General features: G+C 42.5%; 1 protein-coding gene across 2 annotated transcripts in view; it reads left to right on the top strand.

The window, feature by feature from the left end:
* The window catches only part of CALN1 (calneuron 1), a 504,452-nt gene that overhangs the window by 153,421 nt on the left and 338,851 nt on the right, over positions 1-12,180 (top strand). The gene's annotated exons all lie outside the window — the stretch shown is intronic.

Raw genomic sequence — 12,180 nt, 5'->3', positions numbered from 1 at the left:
TTTCTACCATGGATAGGGGTAAATGCTACGGATCAAGGTGTTTTGTGAGACCCCGCACACATACCATTGTATTCATCTCTCTTCTGCATTCCGAACTTGGGCAAGTGCTTTCTAATTTCGGAACTAATTCTCATACAGAGCTCTAGTAGCAGTGGAGTCTGGAAAACAAAGTTATTAGCTTTTCAGCTTTTCTAATCTGGTGGGGTATGAATGAATGTTGGATGAACCAGTCAAGAGTATTGAGCTTGAATGAAGAGGTCCAACATACATCTAATACATCTCTTTATGAAAGAGAGAATATCGAGTTGGGGAGAGAGCCTATATCTGAAATTATAGACTTAGAATGGTCCAGAATGAGTATTAACAGGGGAACAAGTAGATTTCTCATCAGCAACAAAATATCCTCCGAGTACTAAGTAAATAATTTGTAATTCTTTACCAAGTTGAACTATAATTCAAATGAGATTGAAATACTTTTTTTTTAAGGAAAAAGACCAAAAAGCTTTCCATTTATAATTCCTTAATGAAAGAACTACTACATTCCCTTCATTAAGAAGGGAATTGAACCCAGAAGAGTGCAACAATGAGCAGAGAAATTAGTAAACTTGTAGAAAAGTCTAGGTAAGCATTGGTTGTGACATGCACCAATAACAACTACAATAATAATGACTAATAGTGAGGGGTTTAAAAGTAAGATTGAACTGAAATATTAGAAAACAATAGCATGGAAGAACAAAGCAATCCCAAAATGATAAGCAACCCAGTAGATAAAGGTAAAAAGCAAATTGTAGGGGGAAAATTAGAACGGCCACAAAACATGTAACAAGATGCCTAAGCTAGCAGTCAAGGAAATCCAATTACAGATGAAACAGTCTGATCATACTCCTTGTCAGCAAGGCTGTGGGGGAAATAGACATGCCGATAGGCTAATGGTGGGTCTGTAAGTTGCTACAACCATGATGATGATTTTAAAAGATGTTTACAAATTCTTTGATACTCCATCTTTCAGAAGGTGGAGCCTAATCTCTCTCTCCATGAGTGTAGGCTTTCCTTAGCATCTTGCTTTTAATGAACAGAATGTGTCAAAAATGACGGTGTGATTTCTGAGACCAAATCATAAAAGCCCCCTCATTCTGTGTCTTGGATCACCTGCTAGGGGAAGCCGGCTGTCATGTCATAAGAACACCTGAGCAGCCCTCTGGAGAGTCCCCTGAGGATGTTGTGAACAGCCATGTGAGTACACCATCTTGGAAGTGGATCCTCCAGCTGCAGTCACACCTTCTGACGGTGGTGGCCCTGATCAGTGTCTTGACTGCAACCTTCTGAGAACTGCTGAGCCAGAACCACCCAGCAAAGCAATTCCTGATTCCTGACCCACAGAACCTGTGAGATAATAAATATTTGCTCTTTTAAGCCACTAAGTTCAAGGGTAGTTTGTTATGTAGTGACAGACAACTAACCCAACCACTTTGGAAAAATTCTGTAATATTTTATCTAGGTATGTAGGCTAGAGAAATTCCCCTCAATTTACGCAAAGAGACACATGAAGATGTTCTTTGCGGAATGCTTTTCTTTCGGTCGGATAGTGGATACATGAATTGCAATATGCTTTTACAGTGGAAAACTATGGCACAGTTAAAAGTAAATTGCGTATACGGATTTGGGTAAGTCCCTAAGCTCTAATATAGATTGAGATATGCAAACTGCAAAAGCGTATGTACAGTGTGATATTATTTATGTAAATTGAAAGATATATACAGCGATACTATAATATATTCTATACAGCTACACCCAAATGGAGGAAAATTTAAAATCATGGACCGGAAGGATACGTTCCACCTCCAGAATAGTGTTGTCACAGCTGAGTGAAGGAGGTGGAGGAATAGCATAGATGGGCAGGGCTTCGATGTCAGATATTTCTTTGAAAAAAACCTAAAGCAAATGAGGAAAAATATGAGCCCATGTTCAATCTGGGTGGTGGGTCCATGGGTGAATTATATTGTTTGCTGAATTTGCCGTTTGTTTGAAATACTCTTTGTTGCCAGTAATGTAGATTTTCATTCCACTACTGTTTTTGGATTTCTCCTTTGCTTTGCAAAGACCAGCACCTTTTCCAAATCAGCTTGCCTCTCAGCAAGCTGCCTTTGCTTTCTGACTTGATATCTCCTCACTGTATGCTGAGATTTCCTTATGAATTTGCATTCTTATTTCATAGACACCCTGGTTTTCTACTTATTTTTAAGGATGTAACCAGAAGCTTTGTAAAACTGTCTTCTTTCTTGTATCATATTATTGTTGACAATCTGTTTTTGGCTCTACTTCTTCTTGAAAGTGCTTCTTCCTCTGATGATGCAGAATTTTTATTTAGACCCTCACGTTGGTGTTTTCTGCTTACTCATTGCTGTCTGATTTGAGCTCTATCCAAACCCTCCTTGCCAATTGGCCTGCCCCTGCAGGATCTTTACAAGAGAACACAATTGTTTTGTAAGTGCTTAGCCCAACGCTCAGCTGGTATCCATCTAGTGCATCTTTGCTGGAGTAAGTAGGGATCTTCTCGTCCCTATAACTTAACTCTTGGACTCTGAGGAGGAGACATACATTTCTGGGGTATCTGAGGTCTTCTGCAGTTCTTCCTTAATCAAAAGCAATACACGAAAAGCCATAAACCCCACAGGTCATTGTTCGTACTGACACTCATGCGCATAACAAATTTCACATCTTCACGTGCAGGGCCCGTGCCTCAGACCCTTCTGTTCCTAGCCGTGTTGCAGACTGGGAGCCGTGTTGCATGATCCCTGGGTAGCTAGAGGAAGGGGATTGTTGATTCACAGTGGTGCTAAGGGCAGTGAGGGTTTGACCGACCCTGGCTGCTTTGAAAAAGCAATTCCAACAGAGTCCGAAGGGTGGTCATTCCAGAGTCCCAGAAATAGAAGGGAATTTGGGTAGATAAAAATCTCCTCCTATTCCTTTACTATCTGACTCTATTATTTAGTCTGCATTCAAAGTGTGGATATGCCACTGATTATTTTCCATTTTAATCCTAACTGTGCCGACTTAATGGAAGCTTCTTCCACACCCTGGCATTGGTGCTGTTGGGAATATGATTATTTTTGTGTGCCTTCATGGATATTTTTAGGGGAATTTGACAAAGGCTCTATCACGGTTGGGTAGGCTCTTTAACTTCTAGAATGCAGGGTCAACATTGCCCCATGTAGTCTGCTAAATGGAGGACAGAAACCCCAGCAATGTATTCCAGGCGCTCAGAAGATGGCCCAAACTTCCGCTGACATCTTGTACGTCCTTTCTTGTTTTGTTTTTTAAATTTAAAACAAAGGATATTGTGGGGTTTTATTTCCATATATATTTGAAATGTTTATGACGTTTAAATGCTTCAAATATTACTTTTTATTTTTTTGCGTCACGCGGGCCTCTCACTGCTGTGGCCCCCCAAGTTGCGGAGCACAGGAGGCTTCGGACGCGCAGGCTCAGCGGCCATGGCTCACGGGCCCAGCCGCTCCGCGGCATGTGGGATCCTCCTGGACTGGGGCACGAACCCGCGTCCCCTGCACCGGAAGGCGGGCTCTCAACCACTGCGCCACCAGGGAAGCCCTCAAATATTACTTTTTAACACTAGACTTTTCAATGTGGTATAATAATTCTGTTTGAATAACACATTGTATATAGAGTATTTTTTTGGATTAAAAATTTTTTTTATTTCTTTAACTGTGGTTGATTTACAATATTGTGTTAGTTTCAGGTGTACAGCTTCACATTCTTTTCCATTATAGGTTATTACAAGGCACTGAATATAGTTCCACGTGCTACATAGTGAATCCTAGTTATTTATCTATTTTACATATAGTAGTGTGTACCTATTAATCCTATACTCCTAATTTATCCCTCCCCATCCCCTTTCCCCTTTGGTAACCATAAGTTTGTTTTCTATGTCTGCTGTACCTCCTTTCCAAAGTCCATCTAAGACTTTAAAAAATCTTAAATTAAGTTCTTTGAAAAAATTTCGGAGGCAAGTTCAAATACATTTCTCTACATGTCTTTCTTCCTCTCTCTCTGTATCTGTAGCCCATTACCAGAAATTGATGCAACTTAAAGTACTTTAGAGAGAAGTGCTTCTCAAACTAAACTATTTGTGGGGAAGGACTAGTGTTTTTGTTTTGTTTCTTTTTTTGTTCAAAGCTCCAGTCCTTGGCAGAGTGATTTCTGTAAAATGCAGAAAGAACGAATTAGTGGAAAAATAAAATAAAAAAAGCAAAGATACACAGAAATCAAGTCAACTGGTCACGTGCTTAGGTGTTGGGCCAGTGCTCCAAATTGCTATAAAAATTTCAATGCTTTCTTTCACTTCCTGTCCTTATCTATCTCGTTGCAAACAAGCAGTAGAGAGTATTCAGCTGGCAGTGGTCCACACACTACACTCTGGGTCGTGTTGCTTAAGAGGCCCTGCAGAATTATGTTCTGGGGTACTCTTTACCCAGAATAATAACATCAGCCTACAGGAATGTGCCTGGGTCTTCGGCACTGCTGAGAAAAAAAATGGAAGAGTTAGTCTGGGTTCTCCAGAGAAACATAACCAATAGGATATATATAGAGAAAGAAATTTATTGTAAGGAATTGGCTTAGATGGTTTTGGAGGCTGAGAATTCCTACAATCTGGCGAGCTGGAAACCCAGGAGAGCTATTGGTGTCAGCTCCAGCCGGAGTCCAGGTCCAAAGGCAGGAGAAGACCAAAGTTCCAGCTCACACTGACGGAAAGAACACATTTTCCCTTATTTTCCCTTTTTGTTTTATTCAGGCCTCTAACAGATTGGATAAGGCCCAGCCACCTTGGGAAGGGCAATCTTCTTTACTCAGACTACCGGCTTAAATGTTAATCTCACCCCAAAACACTCTCACAGACACACCCAGAGTAATGTTTAACCAAATATCTGGGCACCCTGTGACCCAGTCAAGTTGACACAAAATTAACTGTCTCTGAAGAGCATCATCTCTTGACATCTCTCAAGTCAAAGTGTGTGGGGCTCTTTGTTTTTTTTTTTTTTTAACATCTTTATTGGAGTATAATTGCTTTACAATGGTGTGTTAGTTTCTGCTTTATAACAAAGTGAATCAGCTATTCATATACATACGTTCCCATATCTCTTCCCTCTTGCGTCTCCCTCCCTCCCACCCTCCCTATCCCACCCCTCTAGGTGGTCACAAAGCACTGAGCTGATCTCCCTGTGCTATGCGGCTGCTTCCCACTAGCTATCTATTTTACGTTTGGTAGTGTATATATGTCCATGCCACTCTCTCATTTTGTCCCAGTTTACCCTTCCCCCCACCCCCATGTCTTCAAGTCCATTCTCTAGTAGGTCTGCATCTTTATTCCTGTCCTGCCCCTAGGTTCTTCAGAACCTTTTTTTTTTTTTTTTAAGATTCCACATATATGTGTTAGCATACGGTATTTGTTTTTCTCTATCTGACTTACTTCACTCTGTATGACAGGCTCTATGTCCAGCCACCTCACTACAAAAAACTCAATTTCGTTTCTTTTTTTTTTTTTTTTTTTTTTTCCAACATCTTTATTGGGGTACAATTGCTTTACAATGGTGTGCTAGCTTCCGCTCCACAACAAAACGAATCAGTCATACATAAACATATGTTCCCATATGTCTTCCCTGTTGCGTCTCCCTCCCTCCCACCCTCCCCATCCCACCCCTCCAGGCTGTCACAAAGCACCGAGCCAATATCCCTGTGCCATGCGGCTGCTTCCCACTAGCTATCTACCTTACTGCGTTTGTTACTATGTATATGCCCATGACTCTCTCTCGCCCTGTCACAGCTCACCCTTCCCCCTCCCCATAACCTCAAGTCCGTTCTCTAAGAGGTCTGCGTCTTTATTCCTGCTTTACCCCTAGGTTCTTCATGACATTTTTTTCTTAAATTCCATATATATATGTTAGCATACGGTATTTGTCTTTTTCTTTCTGACTTACTTCACTCTGTATGACAGACTCTAGGTCTATCCACCTCATTACAAATAGCTCAATTTCGTTTCTTTTTATGGCTGAGTAATATTCCATTGTATATATGTGCCACATCTTCTTTATCCATTCATCTGTCAGTGGACACTTAGGTTGCTTCCATGTCCTGGCTATTGTAAATAGAGCTGCAATGAACATTTTGACATGACTCTTTTTGAATTATGGTTTTCTCAGTGTATATGCCCAGTAGTGGGATTGCTGGGTCGTGTGGTAGTTCTATTTTTAGTTTTTTAAGGAACCTCCATACTGTTCTCCATAGTGGCTGTATCAATTTACATTCCCACCAACAGTGCAAGAGGGTTCCCTTTTCTCCACACCCTCTCCAGCATTTATTGTTTGTACATTTTTTGATGATGGCCATTCTGACCAGTGTGAAATGATATCTCATTGTAGTTTTGATTTGCATTTCTCTAATGATTAATGATGTTGAGCATCCTTTCATGTGTTTGTTGGCAATCTGTATATCTTCTTTGGAGAAATGTCTATTTAGGTCTTCTGCCCTTTTTTGGATTGGGTTGTTTGTTTTTTTGATATTGGGCTGCATGAGCTTGTAAATTTTTGAGATTAATCCTTTGTCAGTTGCTTCATTTGCAAATATTTTCTCCCATTCTGAGGGTTGTCTTTTCTTCTTGTTTATGGTTTCCTTTGCTGTGCAAAAGCTTTTAAGTTTCATTAGGTCCCATTTATTTATTTTTGTTTTTATTTCCATTTCTCTAGGAGGTGAGTCAAAAAGGATCTTGCTATGATTTATGTCATAGAGTGTTCTGCCTATGTTTTCTTCTAAGAGTTTGGTAGTGTCTGGCCTTAAATTTAGGTCTTTAATCCATTTTGAGTTTATTTTTGTGTATGGTGTTTGGGAGTGTTCTAATTTCATTCTTTTACATGTAGCTGTCCAGTTTTCCCAGCACCACTTATTGAAGAGGCTGTCTTTTCTCCACTGTATATTCTTGCCTCTTTTATCAAAGATAAGGTGACCATATGTGCGTGGGTTTATCTCTGGGCTTTCTATCCTGTTCATTGATCTATATTTCTGTTTTTGTGCCAGTACCATACTGTCTTGATTACTGTAGCTTTGTAGTATAGTCTGAAGTCAGGGAGCCTGAGTCCTCCAGCTCCGTTTTTCTTTCTCAAGATTGCTTTAGCTATTCAGGGTCTTTTGTGTTTCCATACAAATTGTGAAATTTTTTGTTCTATTCTGTGAAAAATGCCAGTGGTCGTTTGATAGAGATTGCATTGAATCTGCAGATTGCTTTGGGTAATATAGTCATTTTCACAGTGTTGATTCTTCCAATCCAAGAGCATGGTATAATCTCTCCATCTATTTGTATCATCTTTAATTTCTTTCATCAGTGTCTTATAATTTTTTGCATATAGGTCTTTTGTCTCCTTAGGTAGATTTATTCCTAGATATTTTATTCTTTTTGTTGCCATGGTAAATGGGAGTGTTGTCTTTGGTTTATTACTTTGCCAAGAAATGTACCAGTTCTTCGACACTGAAAACAGGAACCCACCCCTTTGTTTTTAACCTGCTGACATCTTGTCCTTGATGTGACCATGATGCCAGGTGATACCCAGGAAATAGACTCTTTTTCAGCTCTGGTGCTTTTCATTCAAATAGCCCCCTCCTCCTGATACAGTCAGCTGCTTGCTGACACCGCTCAGTGCTGGGGCCCCCAGTGCTCTGTTGCTGACATTCTGGATCCCTTGGCACCTTAGTGTGCAATGCCAGCCAGCTCTTCTCTGAAACTCACCCTCTGCCAGGTCGTTCCTGACCCTCCTTCAAAACACGGTATGTTTTATCTTCCACCTAACACATCATGAATTTCTTTTGCCCTGCCTCCTACTTCATGTAATCCTTAGCAAAGAATTACTGATGATGTTTATTGAGAACATACCTGATGCTAAGTCAGGTGCTTTCCATACCTTATCTTATTTCATAGTTACAAAAATACTATTCAGTATGTTTCCAAACCCCAGTTTTACAGAGGAGGAGACTGAGGCTTACAGAGGTCAATTAATTTACCTACATGGCTAATCAGAGCAGAGCTAGGATTTAAATCTAACACTGCTTTTGACCAGAAAGCCCTGATTCTTAGCCAGGAAACCATACTGCCTTACAGAAAATACAGAAAGATTGTTCACATGGTAAACAGTCACTTAAATAATATTTCTCAATGAGTAAAATGGCTGTTGAAAAGAAATATATATATATATTCATTGCCCACCATGTAAGGATCCATCTCTTGAGTTTTAGCTCAGGACTCTGTTTTCCTTTGCTGGCGAACTTGTACATTTCCCTTCCATAGCCAAAGCCAGGATCTTAAAGCTTGGGTTTCCCCAGGTGGCTTGGAGTGAAATTTAGTCCTTAATTGCAGCAGCTGTTTTTAGCTTACTTGGTATAATGCTCTTCCTTTTTTTGAACATGACTTTATTTATCTATATGGCTGGTTCAATTGCACGTGTTTTCTTTCCCACTAGACTATGAGCATTTTGGGTGAATGAACTGAATACGTACCTAATTTTGTAAGCTGCTTTTTCCAGAAGCAATTATGCTGGTCTTTCAAGTGGGACTCAGTTGTGACCAGTTTTTTCTGCAAAGTACTCAGCGTTCCTTCTGTGGCCGAACGTGGCTTGGACACGCGTGTTTGAGTATAACCTTGTTACCGCGGCTGTAAAAATGTGTGTGTGGCCGGTCCAGAGCTTCAGGCAACCAAGTAAAAGGTGGTAATGGGAAGCTATTTATAAAATGCTGAGAAACTAGAGTGATGAGTGGTGAAATGGGGAGAAATGCCTTCCGGGCCTGTATCGACCTGAGGGGGGCCTCCCTCCAGGTGGCAAAATTAGAGAAGATCGGTGTGGGTATTTCCCCATGTTTAGGAAGGATTTAAATGATGGTTAAAAATAACAGCTGGTGAGACTACTGGGTCCCGGGGCCAGTGCTGAGAGGGAAGCGTTAGCCATTGTTGATGTCTCATCCCCTGGACCATGGGAATCTGTCCAGGCTGAAATGACCATGGCCACACGTGGCGCTCCAAATTAGGACTGGCCTTAGGAAAGGGAGAGCAGTCCTAGCTCGTGCATCTGATTCTCACCTTTAAACCTGTTTGGTCTGAAATTTAACTTTGAGAAAAGAGGAGATGGTAATTGAAGTCTTCTTCCAAAGAAAGGTTCTTGCCTATTTGTGTATAAGGATGGATTTGGCCAGGAGGGGGAGGGGGAAAGTCTGACTTATATCAATAGTTCGCTGAATATGTGCCCCTTATAACTGGCAAAGGCATGCGTACTCTGGAACCAACCCCCCCCCCCCCCCCCGCCCGTCACTTGCAATTGGCCCGTGGATGTATGTACGTTTTGTTAGCTGTGGAAAGAGTTAAGACTGGGTTGGAGGCTGGTGGCTGGCTCTTGCCTCTGCCATGTGTTTGGGGCTCAGAACGTTTGTGAGAGTTGCCCCAGTTGTTATGATGAGAGAAAAGTACCTTTGATAGAAATAGAGAAATCAGGAAGTGTGGCCTATTTTTTAGGAAGATAATTAGTTCATTTTTCTACATCTTGAGTTTGAAATGAGAGTTTGACGTCCAGGTGGAAATGTCTGGTGCTGAGCTGAGGCTGCTTGGTTGAAAGAGAGCTTAGGCGGCTTGTGTTCTAGATCGGATTCTTTCACTAACTGGCATCCTGCTCTTGGTCAAGCCCTGTAACTTTGAAGAGTCTCTTGGGTTGATCTCTAAGTCAGCAGCTCTCAGCCCATACAGGGGCATGCTGGGGTGAGCTCTAGTTGGGAGGGAGAGAGAGGAAGGGGCGTCCTCTTGGGCCTGTCACTCAGTGGTGTCACAGGGAAAAGAAGACAGGGGCCCCTGCCCCCCTCCAAACATCCTTCATCAGGGCCAGTTGCTGTCATGAGTGTGGCTTGAGGGATGGCAAGGTTTGGGAACCCTGAAGCCCTGAGCAGTCATCCCCAGAGACTGGCCTTCTGTTGCTGTCTCTTCCTGTAATTTATACCTTGTTACTCAGCAGTGCCCGGAGGGGCCGCTAGGACCACTCCAGCTTAACGTACAGACGCAAACTTTAGTGCCCAAAGGGACCCTATGGGGGACTCACATGGAGAATGATAGGTGTGTGGGGAGAGAGCACAGGGGCCGATTCTCTCCCACAGAACCCCTGTCAGGGAGGCCCTCAGCCTCTGCTTGTATGCCCCCATTGGCGGGGAGATCACCCCTTCTGGTGCTGCCCAGTTTACCTTCCTGGAGCTCTGTTAAAAGGGTGTTCCCTACCCACACCCTAGAATTGACTCCCCCTCCTGCCTGCCAATTCCCTAATTCTGCTCAGAGGCTTCTCAATCCTCTTAGGCCCCTTTGCAGATGGAGAAGCAGAACCGGATATGCCCCATGGCTCACTCACTATAACAGAGCTTGCTCTTTCCCCTATGGAGAGATCCAACTTTCTCTCTCTCTCTCTTTTTTCATATTCTTTTCCATTATGGTTTATTATAGAATATTGAATATAGTTCCCTGTGCTAAAAAAATAAGACCTTGTTTTTTTTTTAACGTCTTTATTGGAGTATAATTGCTTTACAATGGTGTGTTAGTTTCTGCTTTATAACAAAGTGAATCAGCTATACATATACGTATATCCCCCTATCTCCTCCCTCTTGCGCCTCCCTCCCACCCTCCTTATGCCACCCCTCTAGGTGGTCAGAAAGCACCGAGCTGATCTCCCTGTACTACGTGGCTGCTTCCCACTAGCTATCTATTTTACGTTTGGTAGTGTATATATGTCCATGCCACTCTCTCACTTTGTCCCAGCTTACCCTTCCCCCCCTTGTGTCCTCAAGTCCATTCTCTATGTCTGCGTCTTTATTCCTGTCCTGCCCCTAGAAGACCTTGTATTTTATCCGTTCAATATATAATAGTTTGCATCCCAAACTCCCAGTCCAACCCTCCCCTGCCCCCCCGCCCTTGGCAACCACAAGTCTGTTCTCTATGTCTGTGAGTCTGTTTCTGTTTTGTAGATAAGTTCATCTATGTTCTATTTTAGATTCCACATATAAGTGATATCATGTGATATTTGTCTTCCTCTTTCTGACTTACTTCGCTTAGTATGATAATGTCTTGGTCTATCCATGTTGCTGCAAATGGCATTATTCCATTCTTTTTTACGGCTGAGTAGTATTCCATTGTATATATGTACCACATCTTCTTTATCCATTCATCTGTCGATGGACATTTAGGTTGTTTCCATGTCTTGGCTATTGTAAATAGTGTTGCTATGAACATAGGGGTGCATGTAGCTTTTTGAATTACAGTTTTGTCTGGATATATGCCCAGGAGTGGGATTGCTGGATCATATAGCAACTCTAGTTTTTTGAGGAACCTCCCTGCTGTGAGAGACCCATCCTTCTAACTGTGTCTCTCCTCCCTCCCTTTCACCTTAGTCTGGAGCCTCTGGCCTGCCTTGCACTGGTGGGAACTTCAAAGTCCCAGGGGTGGTGCTCTGGTACGAGGAGCTTGGAGGGTTTGTTCATCTGGTCTAAGGGGATGCGATGCTTTCATTTCCTGTGAGCATGCTGGAAGCTGCTTTGTTTTGGGACACCTTGAGATGCTGCCCACCTTTCCTGCAGGGCAGGTGTGATTGGTGTCTCAGAGGGCTATGCTCATGAGCCACTCGTGCAGGCAGGTACAGGGCTCCTTCTCAGAGGTACAGACTGTTGTCTGTGTTTACTCAGAGCCTGGCATTTCCGACCTGCTTTGAGTGCAGTGTAAGTGCAGAACCTGCTTTACCTGGGAAAGCAAAAAGCAAAAGTTGGATTTCCGTACAGTCACGGCTAAGACATATGGTCACTGGGCAGCCTCACATTTTGGGGTGTGCAGTCCTTTCCTAGGAGGATGGAGGAAGCTTTTATCAGACCAGGGAAAGGAGCAGAGAGTATCCTTGTTTGCATGGAGAGACAGTTGGGTGATGCCAGGGTATCCCACAGTCTGCCAGGACCACATGGCTCAAGTTCCTCATTAAATGGGGAGAATGAAGTAAGACGTACAATGAAGGAAGGGACAGAACTTGGGATCCTTCGGGAATTGCTCTGGCCACGGGGACCCTGGAATTCTCTGACTTTCCCGCTACCAATGTTCTTGTTATTTAAAAAATA

Source organism: Tursiops truncatus, chromosome 15 (genome assembly GCF_011762595.2).
Source record: "Tursiops truncatus isolate mTurTru1 chromosome 15, mTurTru1.mat.Y, whole genome shotgun sequence".
Classification (NCBI taxonomy): Eukaryota; Metazoa; Chordata; class Mammalia; order Artiodactyla; family Delphinidae; genus Tursiops; species Tursiops truncatus.
The sequence above is the reverse complement of the archived record's forward strand: the minus strand, read 5'-3'. Positions and strand labels throughout refer to the sequence as shown.